A 25,291-nucleotide genomic window follows, 5' to 3' on the forward strand; every position below is an offset into this window, starting at 1 on the left:
AACAGGTGAAATCTCATGAGCAGCTGTTCAAGTTCAGAGATGTGAGGCTTTCATGCTGGGGTTTCCTGTCTTCCTGTCTGTGCCACATTGCCAGTGTGCTTTTCTTAGGAGAGAGTTGTAGATGGAGGTTAAGTTCCACCTGGTCCTGCTGCCCCTCACCCCCAAATAAACATACAGAAACTTATAATATTTAGAAGCTGTTTGGCAGATGGCTCAGGTTTCTTATTGGCTAGCTGTCTCTTAATTATTAACCCATAACTATTAATCTATGTATTTCTACATGGCCTTATCTTACTGGAAAATGTCCAGACCTGCTACTCCTTCTGTAGCTACATGGAATCCCCCAGCAGGTTCTCTCTGTCTCCTCTCCCCAGAATTCTCCTTCTCTGGTAACCCCGCTTATATTTCCTGCTGAATACTGGTCAATCAGTGTTTTATTCATCACCCCCATAAATAAATAAGATAGGTTTTAACTTTAACATAGTGAAATTATATATAACAAAATAGTTATTAAGCAAAGATATTTAGTCCATTTACATTTGGCAAAATTGAAAATATTCTGTCATCTATCCTATCTTCACAAGTATAAAGTTTTATATGTAACTTATCTCTTGGGTTGTAGAGACCAGCAGAAGGGCAGAGACTACATCTTTTGGAGCAGGAAGAACACAGTGATTATGTACTCTTATCTGTTTAAGTGTTTCCCTAATAATCACCTAATTATCATTTATCTTGGGTCTGGTGGACTCATTTGAACTCCACCTTCAGAGAGTGTTTGAGTAGACTTCATAGATTCTTAAGTATGTCCTTGTATTTATCATATCTCATTTAAATTAACAAAAACCTTCTTTAATTCACTGGGTACATAAAAATTTCTTCTTTTGAGACAGGGTTTGTCTATGCAGTCTTGGCTGTACTGGACTCACTCTGTAGCCCAGACTGGCCTCGAATTCACAGAGATGCACCTGCCTCTGCCTCCCGAGTGTTGGGATTAAAGGGGTTTCCACCACTACTCCATAAAAACTTATTTTCAGAGTCTTTTGGCCATCTTCATTTTCAGGGATATGAATGAAAGTAGAAGTTTTGATGCATTTCTAAGTAAAACAACATCACCTGGAGAGAAATTCCAACTAAAAACCTCCTTCAGCAAGCAAATTTTGGTATTGCTGAATGATAATGGAGAAACTGCCTCATATACCTCCCTTTAATTCTGAATCAAACATATCACCATAATACTCTTTTTTCTTTAATTTATACTTCAAAATAACTTTCTGTCAGTCATTTATGATTCATAACCTATCATTAAAAATTAGAAAACTGCTGGGTGGTGGTGGCGCATGCCTTTAATCCCAGCACTCGGGAGGCAGAGGTAGGCAGATCTCTGAGTTTGAGGCCAGGCTGGACCGACAGCCTCCAAAACAATACAGAGAAACCCTGTCTCATAAATCCCCCCGAAAAATTAATAAAAATAAAATAAATAAGAAAACTGCATAATGCTTGATATCATTTTACTTGAAACATTGGAAAAAATAAGTCCCTAAGGTAGTTGCTTATTTTCTTTCAGCCTAGAAGTTTTTCTAACTGCTGCTAGTCTCTCATATATGTGCCATCTGATGGGCAAAATCATCCTGAGCATGTCCAGTTATGCACTAATAGCTGATAGGACTCTGTGAAGACATTTCACTGAAAGTCTTTCTGAGAATAGTAATCTCCAAAATATCAATTAAGAATAGACAATATTGTTTTTACCCAGGGATCCTTCTTCCATAGTCTAGCCATTGACTGTAACTAGGATCAACTTCCTTTTCTCCCAACGGATACTTAGTTGCTCCACTAGTTTTGAATTCAGACTTTAGAGATAATTACAGCCTTAAGCAAATGGAAGGCTTTGACAAGTTCTAGGATATCTGGGTGATCTGATCCTTGACGCAGTAAATATATTTTTTCCTAAGCAATAACTAAGCATAAAGCAAATGAGGCCAAACAAGATATGGGTGGTGATTTGGGAATGGATCTTTCTCTCCCTTTAAGTAAATGGATCTCATTACCTATTTGATTTTCAATAAAAGCTAAAATCTTGCTAGCATTTGACAGAAAAGAGAAAGAAGTAGACAAAAACCAACAACCTTGTATATACTTTAAAATAGACCATTTACTTGCCTTCAAAATAAATAAATACCACCACATGCTCCTATGAATGAGAGTGTACACTCAGGCAGCTGGTCAACTCAAATTCAATACCTATTTCTATCATTAATGAATTTGAACAGTGGAGCAAGTCATATTTAATCCCGAAGCTCATGCATTCTCATTGTTTTAGATATGATAGTAACTCTTTATTCTATAGAGGTTCCAGTTAAAAACAATGATAGTATTCATGCCATGTTTCCTAGCCAACAGAAAACAAATCAAAACTGCATTTTTATTTGTGCATTCATAGGAAATCCAACCCAACATGTTCCTGGTAAAATTATATCATTTTTATATTTTATATATTTGTTTAATCTTGTGACTATTTGAGATGCCTATAAAAAGTATACATTCTACCCATACACTAGACTTCCTGCTTTTGACTATTTAAGGGATCTGGAGTATTGGAGTATGTATTAAATGAACATCTGACAGGATGACATGATTTTTGTTGGTCAAAAGTTTTGGGAAACCATATATATATATATAATGTGTATATATATATACATATATCTAATATATAATCTTTCAAGATTAAAATGAACCATGCATGTAATACTAGAGATGCCACTTCATATTCATAGGCAGCTGTGACCACCATCTACTAGCTTAAACATTTTTACTTTGTCACATTTTGTGTGTATATGTGTATGGTGTACATGTATATATGTATTGGTATTCATATGTATGTGGGTGAGAATGTGAATATTCATGAGCAACTGTATGTGTATGCATTCATGGTCCTAAGGGCAGTGTTAATCCTTCAATTGATTTTGACCTATATACTGAGGCAGAATCTTTCCCTTGAACTCAGGACTTATCTATTCACTGAGTCTAACCAGCCAGCCTACTCTAGGGATTTCTATCAGAGCCTGCCATGATCTCTGATTACATATTGACCCTGGTGCCCAATCCACAATTAGGTGTGCTGAGAATATCAACTCTCATCTCCATGCTTGCATGGTAAGCAGTTTACCCCTTGAATAATATCCCAACCATACTTTCTGTATTTTGGATATCTATTGCCTGGAAATTTATATTCCTTATTTTGAAATGGGGTACAATGGAGAAGAAAGGGTAAGGTAAACTATCAGAAATTATAGATCATAAACTTGGACTGGTAGGAAAGTAGGAAGGGTGTTGAAGAAGTTGGGGAAGGGAAAGCCTATGATCAAAATATATTTTATGAAAATATTTAAATAAAATAATAAAGAGAAACCAAGAGTAAAGTGATGAAGAAAGTGATTGACATTTATAATACAAAATTTGAAAATTATTTTCTTATGCAATTCAAAGTTCATTACATCTTGCACAGTGTTTAATTTGTCTTTATGCTATGTATTTTCACAGAATGTGCATTGTTTTATTTGTAATGTAGTTCAGTTTTCATAAACAGTGTTATGATGTATCCTTTTAGCTCATAGGAAACATTGTGTTCTTAAGATTCATCTGCGTACCATATGCATATCCATTTTTCTTCTAATTACAGCATGGAACAGTCTATATTTTACTCATCTACTTAGAGTTTGTTATAAGTAGGATATTCTAGATTCCCTATCAGTGCTAAGAGTTCTGTGTAAACATGTAAGAGCTTTGTGGTATAAATTTTGAAAAGGGAATACTCATCAATTCTGGGTTGTGGGATCCATGTGATAGAACGTTGTCTATCACAGTTGCAAGAGTCCACACTCCCAGGGAGATAAGTTTCATATCACTCTACAAACTTCCTTTCACAGCAGGAAGTAGGATAGTCATTCCATTTTCCCAATAGTTTTCAGTACTATTTTGCAAGGAAATCATGACTTATCATGTATTTTGTTGGTATTAAAGATTTGGGCCATCTTTATGTGACAATTAGTTGGGGTGTGTTTCCTTTCTGAGAAGTGATATTGATGCCTGCAAGTAAGCTAATGCTTTTCAAAGTAGCCACACTGGGCATTTTTCTTAATTTGCAGAGCTTCTCCTCTCTGTCAACATTTACTGCTGAGATATTCTTATCTAACCTAGTTTGTGAAAGTTCTTTCTCAGAGAGAAAGTTGAAAGGAGAGGTTGTATGAGCGCAGAAAGTGCTTCAGGCATATCTTCTCCTGTAAAAAAAATAATGAAGAATGAAAGGGAATATGTAACTGAGGGTCCCGTTAGAGGTGATAAAAGCTAGGAGGGAATAAAGTACTTTAACTATGTGGGGTCACCCCAAGGATGCCTAGCAGCATGAATCACATGTGGTGCCATAGAAACAGCATTAAGTATGAAAGTCCATGGGAAAATAGACGCTTGTTCCTCTCTACCTAAACTTTCTGCCTTGTAAAGTTTATTTGAACTCTAACATTAAGTGGAGAATGATTTCAAAAATAGTTGAAAGGGGCTTTAAAATACCCTGTGAGAATTATAAATAACTAAACTTGATTTCAGCATCCTAGATGAATGTTTAAAAATAAATGTTTCCTTCCCCCTTCTCCCTCTTTCTGCTACTTCCTTCCCTCTCCCCCCATATACCCCATTTGTTCAGGGAATCTTGTCCCTTTCTGCTTCAGTGGGAGACCATGTATGTCTCTTATATGGTCCTCCTTGTTTCCTAGCTTCTCTGAATGTGTGGATTGTAGGCTGGCAACCCTTTTTACTAAGTCTAGAATCCATATATGAGTGAATACATACCATGTTTGTCTTTATGTGACTGAGTTATCTCGCTTATGATGATTTCCTCTAGATCCATCCATGTTCCTGCAAATTTCAAGATCACATTGTTTTTTCCTCAAAGTACCATTCCATTGTGAAAATGTACAACATCTTTTTCTATCCATTCTTCGGGTGAGGGGCATCTAGGTTGCTTCCAGGTTCTGGCTACTACAGATAATGCTGCTATGAACATAGTTAAACAGATGTCCTTGTTGTATGAATGTGCAATCTTTGGGTATATGCCTAAGAGTGGAATTGCTGGATCTTGAGGTAGACTGGTTCCCATTTTCCAAAGAAACTGCCATACTGAATTCCAAAGTGGCTGTACAAGTTTGCACTCCCACTGGCAATGGAAAAACATTTCCCCTTACTCCACATCCTCTGAAGCATAAACTGTCCTTGTTTGTTAATTTTATTTTATTTTAGCCATTCTTACAGGTGTAAGATGATAACTCAGAATTGTTTTGATTTTCATTTCCCTGATGGCTAAGGAATTTGAGCACTTTCTTAAGTGCCTTAGGGATCAGGAGGATTGAATGGAGAGAGGAATAGAGGAGAGCAAGAAAAGGGACACATCAATAGAAGGAGTGACTATAGGTTTAATAGGAAATCTGGCACTAGGGAATTATACAGAGATCCAAAAGGATGACCCCAACTAGGACCCTAAGCAATAGTAGAGAGGCTACCTTAAATGCCTGTCCCCTATAGTGAGAATGATGACTACCTTAAATGCCATCCTAGAGCCTTCATCCAGTAGCTGATGCAAGCAGAAGCAGAGACCCACAGCCAACACTGAGCACAATTCCTGGAATCCAGTTTCAGAGTGGCAGGAGTGACGAACACAGGGGTCAAGACCAGGCTGGGAAAATCCACATCAACACCTGACCTGAGCAAGTGGGAATTCATGAACACCGTCTGACAACTGGGTAAACAACAGAGGACCAAACCAGGCCCCCTAAACCTGGGTATCAGTTAGGAGCACTGGGAAGTTTATGGGGCCTCTGGCAGTAGAACTAGGATGTATCCCTAGTACACAAACAGAATTCAGGAGCCCATTTCCCATGGAGGGATACTCTCTTAGCCTAGATACATCTGGAAAGAGGCTTAGGCCCTGCCCCAAATGACTTGGCATATTTTATTGATCCCTCATGGAAGGCCTCATCCTCCCTGGGGAGTAGATGAGGGATCATTGGGGCACATTGGAGAATGGAAGGGAGAAAGAACTTGGATTTATATGTAAAATAAGATTGTTTCTAATTTAAATATATATATGGTCCTTAAGCCAAGCAATAAATAAATAAATAAATAAATAAATAAATAAATAAGGTGTCTTTCAGAACAGTTATACACTTTGCTAACCAGGAAAGAATATTTACCACTATTTCTTCAACATTTCCCCCTTCTACCCACCAGTCTTACACAAATTAGACTTGAATATCCATTAGCATGAATTGCCAATTTTACTTATCTGGATACTTTTGAATTTGACTCCTCATATTTGTATTCATACTTGTCTACTTTGGAATGTTTCATCCATGCTTGGACCTAATTCTTGTCTTGTCTTCCAGAAGTTTCTATCCTATTTCCACAGAATATACATATACTGCCATGTAACCAATGGAAAGCATCTAAAATACAAACATGCTACTCCCTCCTTAAGACTGTTCCAGTGTTTGTGGCATGGCTTTCATTGGAGAGGCGTAAGGAAATATCTTTCTACCCCAACTAGTTCTCTTTTCAAAGAAAGTATCCTGACATAATCTTTATTATTCAGGGTCCTCTAGAGTAACAAAACTTCTAAAATGAATCCCTCTTTATATTTCCAAAGGAGTTTATTAGTATGATTTACAGGCTGCGGTCCAGCTAATCCAACAATGACTGTCTATGAATACAAGACTCAAGGATCCAGGAGGTGTTCCGTTCATGAGTCTGGATGTCTCAACTGGTTTTAGATATATTCTAGAATCCTGAATATGTAGGCTCTAGTATCAGTAAATGAACAGACTTGCTAGCAAGTTGATAGCAAGCAGACAAAAAGCAAAAGTTTTCTTCTTCTATGACTTTATATAGTCTTCCAGAAGAAGGTGTGGCCACAATTAGAAGTGGGGTTTTCAAGTTCACAAATCTACATTAAAGGTATATATCCCCTTAAATTCTGGATTATAAGTCAATAGGCCCACTTCAAATTCACCAAATATACTCCATAGGTATACCATTCATTTTTGGGGTTTTGTTAATTGCTTATATAGTCAAGTTGACAACCAAGAATAGTCATCATATAGTCCAACCTGCAAACTAATGAGGTTAATAGCATTACTGAAATTCAGCCTCACCACCAAAATGTCTAGCACATGAAATTATCAAGGTTTAACCAGTGAGCAATCTCGCCCCCAGACAATTGTTTACCTCTTATATAATACTGTGGTTAGAAGAGTTTCTCGTTAAGATCTAATGAAAGCATTGTGAATCCTATGATCTTCATAAATCTCCCTACTCCCTTCACATTGAAATGTTGATGAGGTCAGTCTTTAGGGTCACCTAGCAGTGATCACAGTTGCTTTGCTTCAAGATGGCTATGGTCATTTCCAACCAGGAGCAGACAGATACTCTGCATTGCTCTTTCATATTTAAAGTCACAGACCCTGTCAGATGACAGGGTAGCTCTTCTATTACTAAACCTTCTCCTTCCTCTGCACCATGGTTCTCTTCTCTGGCATGGTCTTATCTCATCTACCAACTTTCTCCACCTGATTGACATTTTTGTTTGTTCTTTGCCTCTTTGAAGTAATTCCATTCCTTCCATAAAATTGATCTAGTTCAAGCTGAACTACATGGTTTTCCATAATACTTCTTCCAAAACACACTCAGAAACTGAGTTATTGGATTTATAGAATTACATTTAACCTTATATATACATACATACATATATGTATTGAATAGCATTACATTAAAGTTCCAAGGAAAATAGATTTATTTACCTTTATAAAGACTGTGAAAATAAAATTTAAAACAAGCAGAATTCCACAGCATGGGATGATTTGAGATTAATAAAACAATATGAGGATTGATGAAATTTTAAGAAGAAGATCAACTACTCAATTTTCTATCTTTTTTGTAGTGCCCAAGAAAATAATGTTGCTTGGTTTTGTGAGAACTTCAGTGAAGTGAATATGTATAGTCTCCGAGAATATAAACTGTGGAATAAATTTCCTAGAGGATTTTTACAGCAATGTTGGAAAATTGAAATAACAAGGGTGATGACATCACAGACAACATCTAGGATTCAATGGAAGGAAAAAGCAAATGACCTCCATGAAGACACATTTTTAAAGAATTTATAGAAACAGCGTCTAGAGAGGTAGCATAGTGGGGAAGAATGCTTCATGTTCAAGCATGAGGATCAGAATCCAAGCTTCACTTAAAAAGCTAAGCATATCCTGGCATGAGTTATCACCTCTGCTCTGTGACAGAGATATGGTTTTCATGTGCTTGGCTGCCTTGCTCCCAGTTCAGTGACAGACCCTGTCTCAGAAGAAAGGGTTAGAAAATGATAAAGTAGTACCCACTACCCAATTTGTTCTCTGCGTGCACTGACTGACAGGTACATATGTATTCACATATGCACATCCATGCATATTCACACAATGAATAAAAATTTCCATAAAATTTTGTAAAATTCTCACTATAAATATTTTGGTGTTTCGCCAATTTTAGTTTATAAAGGGGAAAGGGATTATAAACGGGGGCCTGGAAAAATAGTATTAAGCAATATAAGAAAACAAATATTCAATGAACAAAGAAGAAAATATTGCAAGTATGAGTCGTGTTTAGTATTAAAGAGGACTGTAGTAAAACGAATACTGGTTGTTTCTCTTTTCTTTTTTATGTGTCTTTATATAGATGACATATTTAACTGAATGACTTCTGCTTTCTATCTTTTAAGAAATTTTAAGGAAGAATTTCAAAAAATCTGCTACTATTGATAGTTTGACATCAAAAAGATCATATATCAAAGGCTTTCTGTTAATGTTTGCCTTCACCAGTTTTCCCATCACAGCAAGAAACATATTTTTAGGTAACCTAAATTCTACTAGACAAAATTGAGAAGGTATTTGGTCTTTCTTCTTGTTTTTTGGCTGATATTGCAGTCTGACTTGGTCTAAACTAGGAAAAGATATTCAGCCTTAATTCCATTATCAGTTTGTTTCCAACACCCCCCACTACACTTTCCTCACTATGTGTCTCATCAAAATTCATGTAATTAGAATCTCAGCTTCCTAAGGACTCATTCTGTAAACAAGCAATCTGGAAAGAAATCCATTCTAACTTGATGTTATTCCTAAAGTCATTTAAGATAGATTTCTCCTGCACCCCTTTGCTTCCACATTAAGTATTGTGTTGTTCTAGTTTTGACTATGATCATTTTCCTGCCCATCAACTTACTGTTTCCTTTTCTTGTCCCAAAATTATTATGCTTTTTTCTTGTTTTCAAATGTAATTTTGCTGTTAGTTTTATTCAAAGAGGGCATGCAATTATTTTTATGAAATATGGATAGAATTGCATTACCTTTATTTGAAAAATAAGAATATTCCAAACCCCTCAGCAATCACATATAAGTTAAAACATTTGATCTTACTTCTCTAGCATTCATTCTTGCCCCTCTCTGTTACCTCTTATTACTCACAGGCATTTTGTCTTTTGCAAACTATAGTTAATGTTTTCCATATCCTCTTTGTTCTGCTGGAATCACCCATCTGTTTATCCTCCTGAATAATTCCTATTCATTCTACAATTTTTAAGTTAGTGCATTCTGTATGACCATTTCTCTGTCCCAATTATATATTTTTCTCCTGTGCTGCTCTACACATGTCCCTGTATGTAGCATGTTGAAATGTATTCATTTCTAATGTCTCAGATGATCTTTGCCCTCTCATTTCTGTAGTTACAGGACTAACATATACTAGTAGTTTCAAAATTAAATGATCAGGCGATCACATGAAAGTTGAATTTAAGTAAAGAATTGTTTTAGTAAGTCCTTCTCACAACAGTCTAAGTGTGTCAGTGGTGTTATTTCTATCAATTTAGTACTTAGGTAGTAGACAGTATTTACAGGCAGATTTGTGAGTCACCCTCTTGGGAGGCTTGCCTATACTTGTAACCTGCTAAGTTCTTCTCATTCTCTGGTATACTCTGTTTTCTCTGAGAGTTTCTCTAGAACAATAGCAAACATTTTCTATAAACTTCCAAATGATAATTACCATAAGGTTCACAAACTGATCCCACCACTCTTCTCTGTGTAAGCAGCGACAGACAACTTATGAATGAGTGTGACTTGCTCCCAGAGTCCTACTCACAAAACAGGCCAAACTGGGACTTAGTCTGGAATTTTTCAATCTTTGGTCCAGTTATAGGTTTAGGTGAATATACCAAGGTTCTTAGTAAAGATTGGTGGCTGATAAAACTACCAAAATGTGAGGGGTTCTGGGCTTTGAAATTTCAGGCTTTTGTGATTACTAATGAATGGGCATTGCTCATACATGATAAGACTTCTTTGGATGACTTACAGTGTTTATTCTCATTGGAATTCAGATGATAAACCATCTCAATAAAGTTTCCTTGGTGCTCACAAATCAGAAATGCTTCCATGAAGACTTCCCCAGAAATACAGTGAACATTCAGGTTATTTCAAAAGAGTCACAGAAAGTTTAAAATGTTCTAAACTGCACTTCATTAAACAAATACCTTTTGCCCCCTCCTGAGCTACTTCATTTTTCTAGCTAAATAACCCTTTATTTGTGTCACATTTTTCCAATGACTGTCTACTGTACTTAACTAGAAAGTAATGTTGAGTGTCTTCAAGACTTAACCTTCAAGAATTGTATCTGGTAAAAAAGAAGATTGTATATACTCTTATGGCTATGAGAAGGAAACACTGTATCTTGGGCTCCTCAAAATCAAATGCATTTTCAGATATATGGAAATCTTTGCTGCATTTGGTTTGCTGCTTTTGTTTGGAGGTAAAGTAGTAGTTGTGTAATCCAACACAATATTGATCCACTTCTTCAGTTTTGGGTTATTATTGCTTTGCTCCTCCTGTTTATTTTAATTCCATTTTTATTGCCTCCCTTGTGTCTGAGGAGAGGAATGACTTTTGCTGTGACTTGTCCTTGGACATCACCTTCACTGTCACTCTGCTTTAGGACTATGCTCCTGCTGTGTGGTGACTGAGCACTTTCCAACACAGCACCTGCCAAGAAACAACTTCCTTTTTTTGATATCTCAATTTGACATTCTAGAAAACAGATGAGCAGGAGAAAGTGTCTTTGTCTTTTTTTCTTGGAGGACAAACTCAAGGTAGGTCATAAAATTCTGTGAGACACATGGGCAAGGCATGTGAATTAAGAATTCTTTCATTTTTGAACTCTCCTTCTTTTGTCATATTATCAATCTTAGAGATCTTTTCTGCACAAAGGTTTTAAGTGAATCCCAACATCTATAATCAACATGCAATTAATCTACATGAGACTCTGCTAGAGACACCTTAATCTTAAAGTTAGTTTACAGTGCATGTTTATTTCCTTAAGGAAATAAATGGAATTTAAGGAGGACAAACTCCAAACAGTAGAATCAGGTATTTTGTTTTAAGGATATCCTATAATAGGCAAGATTAACATGGGCTGTTATCACTCAAAAAATACAATGATTATGTGCCTGGAATTTTCTTTATGTTTGTATTTTCATATTCTATCTAAGAATGACAGTTTTCTTTAATTAGAAAGGCAGTGATTTTAAATGATAAAATGTAATATTTTTCATTTTCAAAAGAATTTCTGATATATTGTTTTTAACTGAAAAACTGAGCCGAGGTTTATTGTATATTTTCTTAGCTTATATAAGCACCAGAAATGCAATATGTTTCCAAATTAATAATTAATAAGCAGGTTTACTGGTTCATAGAATGAGTATGTGTTGGGGAAGTCCTGTGTATATGTCAATAAAGCACTGTTGGCCAATAGGAAAGCAAGATAGGTGGGACTAGGAGTCCAGGAGGACTCTGACTAGAAGAAACACAGGGAGTCAAGATGTAACCGCCATAGGGATAAGAAGCCCGGAAACATTTCTCCGGTAAAAGAAATACTTAGATTAACAACTATGGGATAAATACTTAAGTCAGAGTTAGCCAGTAAGAAACAAGCAAGGCCAACAGCTTCATAATTAATACAGCGTCTTGTGTGTTCTTTGGGGACTACAACGCGGCAGAGCCCAGGAGATTGGTGGGGAAAAACCAAGCGGCAGACAAGAAAAAAGCTTCTCTTTGCAAGTATGAAATCAGTATGAGTTTCACAGTGAGATTCTGTCTCAAAATAAATAAATAGATAGAAAAATAAATAAAGCAGCAACAACAATAGAAAAATGATCAATCAAAAATAGTGTCAATAAAATAAATTTAATGTCTTCTTAATTCTTCACCTTATTAATAAGATTTTAGTTTATATCTATACATGTTATTTGTATGATTATATAATGGATATTTTATATTACATTTTAAAATAATTTAAAAATTAATTTTCTTAAGTAGCCATGAGAAGAGAACAGACTAAGACATGTCCATTGGTAAATGAGAAAACTGGTATAAGAAAGTTCTAGTGACTCATAGAAGTCACGTGAATCCTTGTGACTGTCTCAGAACCATAAACTACTTCCCACAGCTGCTGATCCATGGTCTGACAACTCATTCTTCAGGTAGGAATATGGGTCTGGGAGTGGAGGGGGCTGGGAGAATTTGTGCGTGAAAGACAGAAGCTGTGCAGTCAAGTTTCACTTCCTTCAAAACAGAAAGGCGAAAGGGAAGTTCTTTGCATGGGAACGTGAAAAGTGTGCTTGTGGCTGTGCTGTCCCGGGTGCCAGAGTGAACTTGTGTTTGTTCTAGGAGCTTTTTCATCAAAGGATGAAGAAGCTAAGTCTCCCAGGAGACAGAGTCCTTTTTTCCATCCAAACCATTCATTCCAAAAGCAGCAGGCATATCCCAGTGTTCTGAAACCAAGGTTGCAGGAGGTCAAAAACCAAGAAAAATTCTCCTGAGAAGAATGGAAATAATCCATCTTCTGATAGTTCCTTCCCATTATATGCATTCAAAGCTATTGTCTTCTCTGTTTTTTTCAAGGCATGAGTGGGAAGAGAGTTAGTGGCATACAGATAGACTCTCCAAAACAGTAGAAAGAAAACACAGAACCCACACAAGGTTTGTTATTTTGTTTGGAAAGCAATGATGATGTATTTCCCTTCCATATTATCTTTAGTCAACTGAGTAATGCAACTTATTATCAAAATTATGCTAGCAGAAAAGAGAAACAATTTCCATCTAATAACATGGAGTAAATCGGCAGGAGATTTCAACTTGTTTGAAGAGTAATAAGTTAATCTGTGAAGAAACCCTGTAGAACTTCAAACTGACTCAAATAAACCAGTTTTGTCACCTGCAATGAAGTCTGGTCTCACACAACCAATGAAGCAATAAAACACTGAGATTGTCTTGGCCTGGAAAAATTCTTTTGATGAGGGATGTGTGTGTGTGTGTGTGTGTGTGTGCTGGGAGGCTGTCTCATCCTGGAAGAAGGTAGCAGAGGGGAGGTGGCATTGTCTTTGAGTGCTAGCTGGTTTTCTGAGTAAAGCAAAAGTGAGGATCGTTCAGGTTAAGCCTTAGGAGTTTATTCCCAGATAAGACATTAGATTCTATAATGGATTACCCTCAATCATAAAGAAGTATTTGGTCTGGAAGCCTATGGCCTGCCACTTTTAAATATTCCATCTGAGGTATGCTTACTGAGTACTGTGTGTTTCTTTGCAACCAAGTTCACAGCCATTACCAAATTTAGGAGACATAAGGTCATTGTATTGGCAAGACTGAAAACCTATTTTCTACATTTACTTTTATACATTCGAGTTTTTCTGTGTATGTGTGTTTGAAAACCAGAGTATAAACTCAGGTATCCTTTCTCAGGCACTGTGCACCTTAATTTTATATAGGATCTCTCATTGGCTTGAAGCTTGCTAGTTGGATCAGGTGACTGGCTAGCCATCCCCAAGATTTGCTCCTCTTAGCCTTGTTGAGGCTGGAGCTAAACGGACACTCCATAATGCCTGACTTTTTAATGTGGATTCTGGAGATTAAACATGCTTGCAAGTACACACTTTACCACTGACCTGTTTCCTGAGCTTTTCACATGTCCACTTGCTCAGGTCATTTGCTTTCTTTTTCTTCCAAATGGCACGGTGAAGCACCACTGTGGAAAATAACTGATATAAGAAAGCAATTCATATTTATAAAGCTAACCCAGTTGTCCTTCCAGGGTACCTGAGGATTAACAGATTCAGACACACACACACACACACACACACACACACACACACACACACAGAGCTGCTGCAGGCTGGGAATATCTGACACTGACAATCTACCATGCAACTGCCTTTACTTGAAAAAATATGTGTAGTTAACTACTTCTGTTCTTGGATAGAGAGCAGTTCAGGGTTGAGAGTCCTGTCTTTTCTAGCTACTTCATTGCCCAGGATTCATTTGGACCACTTCTGAAGTCTCCGGTCCTTTGGGCCTTTTACTGAAGAAAGGATCCTGCTTTGTGCCAGTTCAAAGAGCTACAGATGCCCTTGGATCTACTTTAGATAAGTAGGAATCAAACCTAAAGAACTTTTTTGAAGTTTGCTCATTAGTCCACTCAAAGCAAAATTTTTTTTTAAAAAAGGCAATTTCCATATGAAATTGGATTTCCCTTTGCCAACACGTTACTCTGTAAGTCTTGAATCTAGCAAATTTCCAGCTGTCAATCTTTGTGAGTGACTCCAAAAGAAGAGCTTTGGAGTTATAACACAAAAATAGGTGGAATATGTGGATTTCACCCTACATAATGAAAGCCCATTGTATGAGGACCTTTCAGAGTGTAATTGAAAAGCCTTTTAAATCCCACACCTTCACCACTAATTGCTAAGCATAGTTTTACCATCAGAGACCCAGGCTGCTGTTGAAAAGGTTTATAAATGATGGTGTGAGGAAATAAAGTCCTGTCAACCAAAAGCTTTTTAAAATGTGTTCTTCTTCTATGTTCTGCAAGCAGCAACCAAGGCTTTGCTCATAATAAGATTGTGGATGGATGGCTATAGTCTACAGCTAGTGAAAGGGTCTAGCAGAAAATACTGGAGGAGGGGAAGCAGCCATTGAAATTGGTGTAGCATTCACTAAATTGCAACATTCACAATGGGCAACTTTTTCTTATCCCAAACAGTTAGGAAACAGAAAGCAGTAATGTTTCATGAGGAAAACTGCAATAGGATCTTCATATAGAAAATGACAGTAACTTGGGAAATGAAGCCCTTTGACATTCCTCTTGTAACAATTGTTTGAAAAATAAAAATATTGTGCGTTTTATAGAAATCTGTTTATGTTGTTTAAGTTTTTAAATAAAATGTTCAAATATACATAAACAATGGGAGAACATGGTTAATTGTCACAGTCAGTTAAGTCATCTAAATATTTTCATTCTTATTTCTCTCATGACTGATTCCATTAAAAATAAACATGTGCATTTAAAAACTATATTTGCCATTTGGGCAAATCATGCTTCTTTGAGTTACTCATGAGCACTGCCTTTTTCTTGGATCAGTAGCATCCAAAAATGACAATTCTCAGGTGGTCTATCACAGAGCAATGACTTGATGTTGTTTTGAATGTGACTTACTCTGTCTGTTGTGAGCACTCATGAGTGTGATGTTCAGCATGGCATAGAGTATTTAATTTGCTCCTATTATCCCACACTCTAAAGATTTTATCTTATATATAGTGTTAAATATTACTAATAGTTTTTTATTTTACTGACTATACCATATTAAGACATTCACTGTATGTATTACCTGTTTCTAAACCATCTTTAAAGTGACATAATAAAAATATAACTACATGAAGCTAGGCACAGTGACATAAACCTACTCTGAATACTTTGGAGATACGGGCAGGAAAATCAAGATTTCAACACCACCTTTAGACAGTTTAGAGTCATCCTGGACTCAATGATACTGTCAAAAAACAAACTTCAAGCAAAACTGACCAAATTATAAAAAAATATATAATGATATGATATAAACTCCAGTTCTAGGAATCTCAATGCCTTCTGACCTCACTGGACACACGACACATAGCGTATGCATACATACAGGAAAAACATGACAAACTCAAATTAAAAATAAATCATTTAAAAATAGAGCAAATACAACTTTAACTCAACAGTCCATGACTAGTAGAAACAAATGTGACTCATGTTGATATTCTCATCTAATTACAAGAAAGGATAACATAAGGCTGTTGTTTAAGAGGAAGGGTCTCTGTGGACACTTTATAATACATGAATAATAACATATCTACAGTCCTGCCCTAATACTGTAGACCAGCATCAAATATGGTAAGGTATTTTACTTGACACAGAAATTTAAGGTGAGATATGTTACATTCTCAGGTTACTGTTTTTAAACCACAACATAGGTAATCAAAGTGAAACAAACCAATTAAAAATAAGCAACTAGCTATGCCTAGTGACTTCTATACATACTTTAGAAATAGCTGCAGATTGCAATCTTATTGCCATCTTAGTAAACATACTATTTTATTATAATATGTTTATTAAACAATGTAGATACAGGGAACTCTGATCTTGTTAACTTTTCAAGAGTGATTTTTAGTCTGAAATGTTGACCAGCCTGTTAGCATAAAGTGATGGAATATTTAGTATTTAGTATCAATTTAGGGAAAAGCAGAGTACAGTAGTAGCATCTTTACAATAGGTTACACTATCTAATTGGTGCAGAGCTTGCTGTGAAAAGTCAGTTATCCATTACACAGAAAAGGGTGCATGACCTTGAGTAGTGAAACTCACACAGGTGTTCAGGGGAGGTCAAAGCAAGCTGAGCCTATTTGGGTATTACTTAGAAAATAAGGATCATGTCTGTCTCAAGATTTACAGAAATAATTTTTCTAACCAGAAAATGCAGTATTAACTTTTTGTGAAGCAAATCAAATGTTTCAAAGATGACAAAGAGACTGTGACACTGACCAGTTACTGATCTTCCAAAAATTAAAAGACAGATATTATCTGCTTCTATTTATGACTATAACCTGTCTATTCATACTTTCTGAGATCATAAACTCCAGGACTAAAAGAGAAAATTAGAAACCTGTATGATCAACAATGATTTGGGAAATTATAATCTACCTAGTTTCAAGCGGTTTGCATCTTCTCATTGACCTACTCAGACACCATCTTATGTGTTGATTAAATTCCTCAGCCACCTGTGGTCAAGTGATAAATACATTTACATTTCCTTCTGTCCTTTGCAGAGGATAATATAGCTAGAACTGACTTTTCCTATCCATCTATATCATATCTTTATCAGTTCCTTAACTTTGCTATGATAAACATTCTGGTCAAAATAGCCTATAGAAGAAACAGTTTATTTGACTTACAGTCCAGGGCGAAAGTCTATAATGCCAGGGGACACATGGCACTATGTAGTCTGAGCAGAACCCGGCTAATCACATCTTTCACCTAAACCAGGAAACAGAGAAAGCAAGCTAGAGGTGGGATGAGGCTATAAACATGCAAAAACCTTCCCTGGTGATGTGCTTCCTCCAGCAAGTCTCCAAGTCTTAAGGATTTCATAACATCCTCAAACATTTCTAGTAGCTGAGAATCAACTGGTCACGTACATGAGCCTCTGATGGACATTTCTTTTTCTAACCACCACACTTTCTAATTATATTTTACCACTGTACATTAAAGAAGCTAATTCTAAAGATATCGACCATGTTACTATCATTAGAGATGCTGTCCATAATACCTGTCTGTAGGGGAAAAATCAAAATGAAATCTAACACACATCTTATAAGCAATATCTAGATATACACATCTTGCTTGAATAGAGTAAAGCATTCCTTGCTGTATCATTCTTTCTTCATTGTCGTTCTTATCATGGCAAGGAAGGAGCCATTTGCAGTAGCATGTCCTTCAGACCAACAGTAGACAGTTCAATACCATGGGGCTTAGACACTGAGATTCTGATAATTACTAACCAAGTGGTCATGGGTAATCCACTTCATCTCTGTGACACACATCTAAACTAAGAATAGCTATCCACGTGCTGTATTTTCACTGTGTTAAGTAAGATTACCCAAGCCAATATCTAATATTCCTAGTAATGCTTCAAAACATAACATTGTACCTCCCGCTCTTTCCCAGTCTTGCATAAAATACTGAAAAAGACATGATGTTAAGACAATCAATTCTTATTCCGAAACCATGCTTTTTGATATCTTGAAGGAAAACAGCAGCACATTAAAAGTACTGACTTTCTGGGAAGAGGCAATGGTGTGCTTGTTGGGGGAGGACACTTTCTTTGTCTCCTGTTCTAATTTTATATACTAAGTATGTCAGCTTCATTTGTTCATAAATATGTATTAAAAGGTAAGTGCAAGTACTAAAAGATGTATATTAAATAAACGTAACACCAAAGTAATCAAAATATTATAATGGTCTTGACCTCCTTTGTATTTCTACATGTTAAAAATACAGCACAAACCCAGGATCCATACTATTCTTTGTTGAGTGATTTTACTTAATCTACAAAATTCTACCGCCTCATATCTTTTGTATGGGTACCTATTCTTCATTCCTGCTTATCTACCATAAAAAAGGTAAGTAGAATCCCTTAATTGTGGAGCTGTGTTACAAACAACCCCTTGCTTACTGATGACTCAGCTTGCACTCTTTTTTGAATTAACATGTTTATTTGTAAATTTAGTCAACATACATAATTGACCTAAAAACTTTAATAGGATGCTTTTAAAAACCATTTGAAGGCCATCTCTATAAAAGGGATTTTGCCAGGACAGTAACCAGGTGTAAACTAACCCATCTTCTCTGGCAGAGGTCTGGTAGCTGAAGCTGTATTTTTGCCCCAATGTTTAGACTCCACAAGGAAAAAACAAACCTTGTACGGTTTTTCCCCTTGAATATTAAAAAAGAAACAAACTGAACTCAGTCTAGACCAAACAGCACAATGAAAAGCTGCACTAACTAGATCAGTAACAGGTGATGCTGGTGTGAATAACCTATTTAATCTAGAGCCCTCATAAATAAAATTCCCGTTAGTGTATGCGTCATCAGCTAGAGGGTTAGTTAACATATGTTAGAATGAGGACTTATGCAAGGTTCAACACACATAGCATTTTTCTATATTGTTAAACAAATGCAGTTTAGTCAGGAAGTACCAGTAAAACTGGGCGGGAAAGGTAGGCTCTAGCTCTCTGCTAGCTACAGAGGACAAGAGAACACTGGCTCTTTACTGTGGCCTGGCTTGCTTGACTCTAATGTTTGCTGATTAGAAACAGTAATTGCATTTTAACTTAAAAATATTTAAATTTGTAATGGCTGTATCAGGAATTAAGCCCCTCCTTAGCTAGATAATATCTAAATGGTTCGATTTCAATGACATTTTTGTTATGATGTTGTTTTGATCCTGACTAAATGTTTTATAAAATCTTACTAAGAGTAATGGCATGTGTATAAAATACTGATTTTTATGACATAGACTTTTGTTTATACTTAATGACCAAATGTAGCAAAATATACTTATTTAAACTTTTAACATGTTCAGCTCAGTTGTACTTATATTCTGGACATTCTGTAGCCATCACCCCTATCAGACACTGAAATCTCTTCCTCATTCCAAACAAATACTTTGACACCACTAAACAAGAACTATAAATAACCATCACCTCAGTTCCCTATAGTCTCTTAGTTTTGTGTCTATGAACTTGGACATTTTAAAATGATTCATATGTACAGAATCATACAGTTTCCTTTTTATTGTGTGCAGCATATGTAAACAACCTATTGATTGTTCGTTTTATTTCGACATGTATGAGATTCCATTCCTTTTCGTTTATGTATGTATCATACTTCAGATAATTACTCTACTAATTTTTTCCAGATTTTTTATAATTAAATTAGAAATAAGCTTGTTTCACATGTCAATTCCAGTTCCCTCTCCATCCCCTCTTCCCCTGTCCCCCATTAACTCCCTATCCCTCCCCTTTCTGCTCCCTTGGGAGGGCAAGGCCTTCCATGGGGATCTTCAAAGTCTGTCACATCATTTGGAGCAGAGTCTAGGCTCTCCCCCATTTGTCTAGACTGAGAGCGTATCCCTCTATGTGGAGTGGGCTCCCAAAGTCCATTTGTGTACTACGGACAAATATTGATCTACTAGCAGAGGCTCCATAGATTGCTGAGGCCTCCTTACTGATACCCATGTTTAGGGGGTCTGGATCAGTTCTGTGCTGGTTTACTCTGGATTCTCTTCAGCTCCTATAAATCTTTTGACTTTCACTTTACTAATTAATACTGAACATTGTTTCTACCTATTTTCTGCTGTGGATAATATTGCAATGAATATCTGCATTCCACATTTTGTTGGAGTAGATACTTCCAACAACTTAGCTAAATTCTAAGTAGTAAGTACACTGACTGAGTTGGTTGGTAGTTCTAGTTTAGCTTTTAGAAAATGTCACACCCTTCTCCATCCACATTGAGCTACAGTGCATATTATTCCAGTCTTCTGGGTTCTCCACAATATCATCACACTTGTAATTTCTTGATATTTTGGTATATATTCTTCTCATGGTGTGGATGTTATCTCTTTGAGACTTTTATTTTCATACCCCATATAATATATATATATATATATATATATATATATATAATCACAAGCACATTTCATGGGGTTAATAGCCATACAATTTGGACATTTGCCAGATTTTGAAATGTATTTTATCTTTTTGTTGAATTATAAGAGTTAGATATTAGTTATAATAGACGATGGACAATAGACATTTATGACATGTGGTTTGCAGATACATTTTTTCTATTCTAAAACTCACCCTCCCTGGGGAAATGAGGAGATATTTGGGGGGATGGGGGGAGGGCACAGGAGGAGGGGGTTAATGGAGAGGAACCTGGAACTGACTTGTGAAGTAACCTTGTTTATAATCCAAATTTAAACTTAAAAAAACTATATTATCACTTTCTTAAATATTTCCTTTGACATATGGAAATTCTAAGTTTCAAAAATTCTCTAAAATTATATTAACCATTTTGTCTCTATTTTTTAAGAAGATCTGAGTGAATTAACTCCCATAGCATTTTAAATATGGTAAGTCTTACTATGTCCTAATTTCTGAATCAGTCTTCTTGTGGCATAGGCTTTCTGGTTGATAGTTTTCTTTTTTCTAGTATTTATAATGTGAACTGTGTCATCGAAATGTCTTTTGTTCTCCATTGATTCTGATGAAAAACTGGTCGTCTCTCTTTTGACAAGCAATTTTTCCATTCATGCTTTTTAAAAATTTTGTCATACAACAATGTGTGGGCCTCATATGTGTGTGCTTTTCAGTTGACCCTTCCTGAAGCTGATTGAGATTTTTGGATTAAATTTTTGGATTTGTTAATATTAATGTTTGGGTGTATGCATGTGTATGTTCATGTGTGTGCATGTGTACATGTGTGTTTTTCAAATGTAAGAAGTTTTCAGCCTTTATTTTTTCAAATATTCCTTCCTGTCATTTTCTTTCTCTCTTTTCCTCCTGGGAAATCCATGGTGCATATGTAGGTAGACCTGATGGCATGTTATGAATTCTCTAGGAAATAATAAATTGCTCTCTTCTCCTTTTCTTAGTTATCAGGCTCAAAAACCTCAATTTTCTTTCCAATTGCTGAATATTTTCTCTACTTGTTCAAGCCTTAGTTTTGAATTTTTGTATGACTGTAATTGCCCATCTTAGTGTTACAGTTGCAACTTGATTCTTAATTTGAACTATCTTCTGTCTTCATATTATGTCTTTACCATTTTGCTTGGTTCCTTTTCTCTGTTTATTGTATTTTCTTGTTTACTTCAGAAAGATCTCACTGTATAGTCAAGGCTGGCCCCAGCTATGTGGTGATCAGCTTGTCTCTGTTTCCTAAGTCCTAAGGTTACAGCCTGGGATACCACACCCAGCCTTTGCTTCTCTGCTCATGTGTTCTTGAGCATATTTAACACTATGCTTTTGAAGTCTTTCCTTGTGATACTGGTGTCTAGGCTCTCTCATGAATAGTGCCTACAAATTAATTTCATATTTTAAAAAACTGTACTTTTCCTATCTTTGTATGCCTTTTGATGATAGGAAAGGAAATAAGCTGTACCAAAGAACACATATCTTATTCCTTTTATATAAATTTCTTTAGAAAAAAACTGGTTACATAAAGCAGATTAGTGGTTATCTAGAATTGGATAAAAATTGTTATAGACACACTTTGGAGGATAATGGAAATTCTTATTTTCTTTCTGGCAATGGTATCTGTACATCAATATTGACAAAATTGCATATTTTAAAAATATTCAACTTAGTGCACATTGATGATATCTCATCTCAATGAGGTGCAAAGGATAGAATTTGTAGGAAAGTCCATTTATAAAAAAGTATGAATCTGAATTTAAACCTGCTTAAAACTGTATATCAAAATAATATACATATGTGCATATATAAGTATATATGTGTGTAGGCATACATATGAAGTATTTGTGCATGTGTGTGATTGTGTATTTTTAAACATAAATAATTCTGCCACTTTGAAAAATTAACATCATTCCCTCTTATAATGTTTGCTAATATTGATATACATGGCACTAGTGAGGTTTATCCACAACTGAAATTGTTCCAAAAAAATGAGTAAGATTGAGATTAAAGGTTCTCTGGCTATTTAAAGTGAAAATTTTATTGAAAAAGACTTTTTGTGCCTTATCCATAAACAAAATAGAAGGCATGGCAGTGATAATAACTGTGCATGCTGCACCAGGCTCACTATAAGTAGATCTTGACTGTATTTACATTGTGGACCAATTAAAACATAATTTTGTGATTCCTCCTGTTCTTGCATTCTTCAGATTTCCACTTTATTTTCATTTTTTTCTTTTCTTGTGTTGTAAAACAAAGAGGAATCGGAGCTGATAGAGAGAAAACCAGTTTTCATTGGCTGTTTGAAGAGGCAGCATATGTTTCCGCTCCTGTTTCTTCTGCTATGTCCTTCTTTCGCCTAGAAAATAATGGAGGGTACACTTAGACTACTTCCTCAAAGCCAAGCTCTGTTACCAGGTATTCTGAGTGATGGGTTACTTTGGGGGATAAAGTACTATACTAGGTCTAGTAGAGTAGGACTTCTTATAATTCCAATTCTTCACAAATTTGTGAGTCATCCTTCCTCAGGAACCACACCAATCTTCTGTGTGTCTTTCAAATTTAGTAATGTGTTGCTGAAATGAACACATAATTCCATTTTTACCATTCATTTTCACCCATTTCTTAAAAGTTGAGAAGCAAGTCCTGATCACAGGTGAGGAGTCTGCAGGACAGATGGATTGCTTGTCATTCATGGAACTTAGTAATAGCCTAATGTGGGGAAAGAGAGGTTCACAGCATATAAATACATATAAAACTAAATTAGAGGAAGAGCTGGGGAGGGGTGACATTTTAAATATAAGGGCCAGAGTGACATCAATGAGTAAAGAAGGGTCTGGAAAAACACACAGGAAAAGTTCATCATCTTTTCTGACATGACTGACCCCAAGACAACTGGTCTTTTATTGTGTATTAGTCATTGTTCCTTAGAGTAACAGAACTACAGAAATTACAGAATGAATTTCTCTCTCATATCTATCTATCTATCTATCTATCTATCTATCTATCTATCTATCTTAGTTTGAAAGAAGTACCTTTTTTGGAGTAGGTGTGACCTTGTTGGAGGAAGTGTGTCAGTGTGGGATTGAGCTTTCAGGACATCTATGCTCAAGCTATGCCCAGTGTCACAGTTCACTTCCTGTTGCCTGTGGGTCAAGTCATAAAACTTTCAACTCCTTCTCCAGTATCATGTCAGCCTGCATGCTGCCATGTCCTGCCATGATGAGAATGAACTAAACCTCTGAAACTATAAGCCACCCCAATAAATTGTTTTCCTTTGTAGGCGTTTCTGTGACCATTGTGTCCTTTACTGCAGCTGAAACCATAACTAAGATTACACACACATAAACATATACATATACATGCACACACATACACATACATATATACATACATGCATACACATATACATATATGTGTGTATAAAGGGGATTTATTAGAATGATTTACAGGCTATAATCCAAAAGTGTCTGGCTATGAGTGGAAAATCCAAGAATCAAAAAAAGTTGCTCAGTCCATAAGGCTGGTTTTCAATAGATGTTGGAATTCCTAAGAAATTGGTTCTAATGCCAGCCAAATAATGGACTTGCCAGCAAGGCAAGAGCAATCAGGAAAAGAATAAAAGTTTCTTTCTTTCATGTCCTTATGTAGGCTCCTAGTAGATGTGTAGCACAGATTAAAGTTGTGTTTTTTTCCTTAGTTAAATTTGTGTCTTCCTACCTCAAAGATTCTAAGTAGAAGTAGATCTTCCCACTTAAAATTAAGCAGAAATCCCCTACATGTGTGTCCTCCCTTTTGAGGTTTTAGTTACTTCCACATATATTCAAGTCAATAGCCATCACATATTGCATAGACAACAGACCAGGATGGCTGTCTTGGAATACAAGGAAGGGGCAGTTTCTGAAGTTGAGTTGTGTTAGGTGTGGTCATGCACATTGACATAGTTCCTGATACATAAGAAAGTCTTAGGGTTGGGGTAAGCAGACCAATGATGATGGGATTAATCATTTTTTCCTATTCTCTGAAAATTTCATACAAATATACAATGCATCTTTATCATATTAATCCTCATTCCTTCCCCTCCAACTCTTTCTGCTCCCCAACACTTCTCATTCTAAACTTCAGACCCTTTTTAAAAATATTGGTAAGTCCCTGAGTCCAATTAATGCTGCCTATGGAAGCATCCATGTGGAGTTATCCAATGGGAAATGAATAGGCTACCAAATGGAATCCACCTTGTGAAAAGTAACTTTCCTTCCATAGTAGGCATCAAATGTCAATTGATCCTCACCCAGGCTTAGGACCTTGTGAACTCCTTATCCTACTATCTTAGAATTTTTATCTGGCTTTATGTTATATGGGTTCTATGATTATAACCACAAATGCTATGCATCCACCTCGTGTTTGTAGCTCAGCATTTTACAACAACCCCTTCCTGTGGTACTTACCCATTCTTCCTTCCCTCCCTTTCTTGAGCTTTGCTAAGTATAGATGCTGATGTAAATGTTCCATGTACAGCTGAAAACTCACAGTTGCTTAGTCTTAGTACTTTGACCAATTTTGAGTCTTTGAATCAACTATTACCCACTTCAATA

The 25,291-nt window shown here is 36.1% G+C and overlaps 1 non-coding gene across 1 annotated transcript; it reads right to left on the reverse strand.

Annotated features, from left to right (window-relative positions):
* Positions 1 to 23,180: 23,180 nt before the first annotated feature.
* On the reverse strand, positions 23,181 to 23,285 carry LOC121144431. The gene has a single exon (XR_005881783.1). It is a non-coding gene; the product is annotated as a U6 spliceosomal RNA (small nuclear RNA).
* Between the last annotated feature and the right edge of the window lie 2,006 nt (positions 23,286 to 25,291).

The sequence above is a fragment of the Mesocricetus auratus genome, unplaced genomic scaffold (assembly GCF_017639785.1).
Source record: "Mesocricetus auratus isolate SY011 unplaced genomic scaffold, BCM_Maur_2.0 Super-Scaffold_100015, whole genome shotgun sequence".
NCBI classification, from domain to species: domain Eukaryota; kingdom Metazoa; phylum Chordata; class Mammalia; order Rodentia; family Cricetidae; genus Mesocricetus; species Mesocricetus auratus.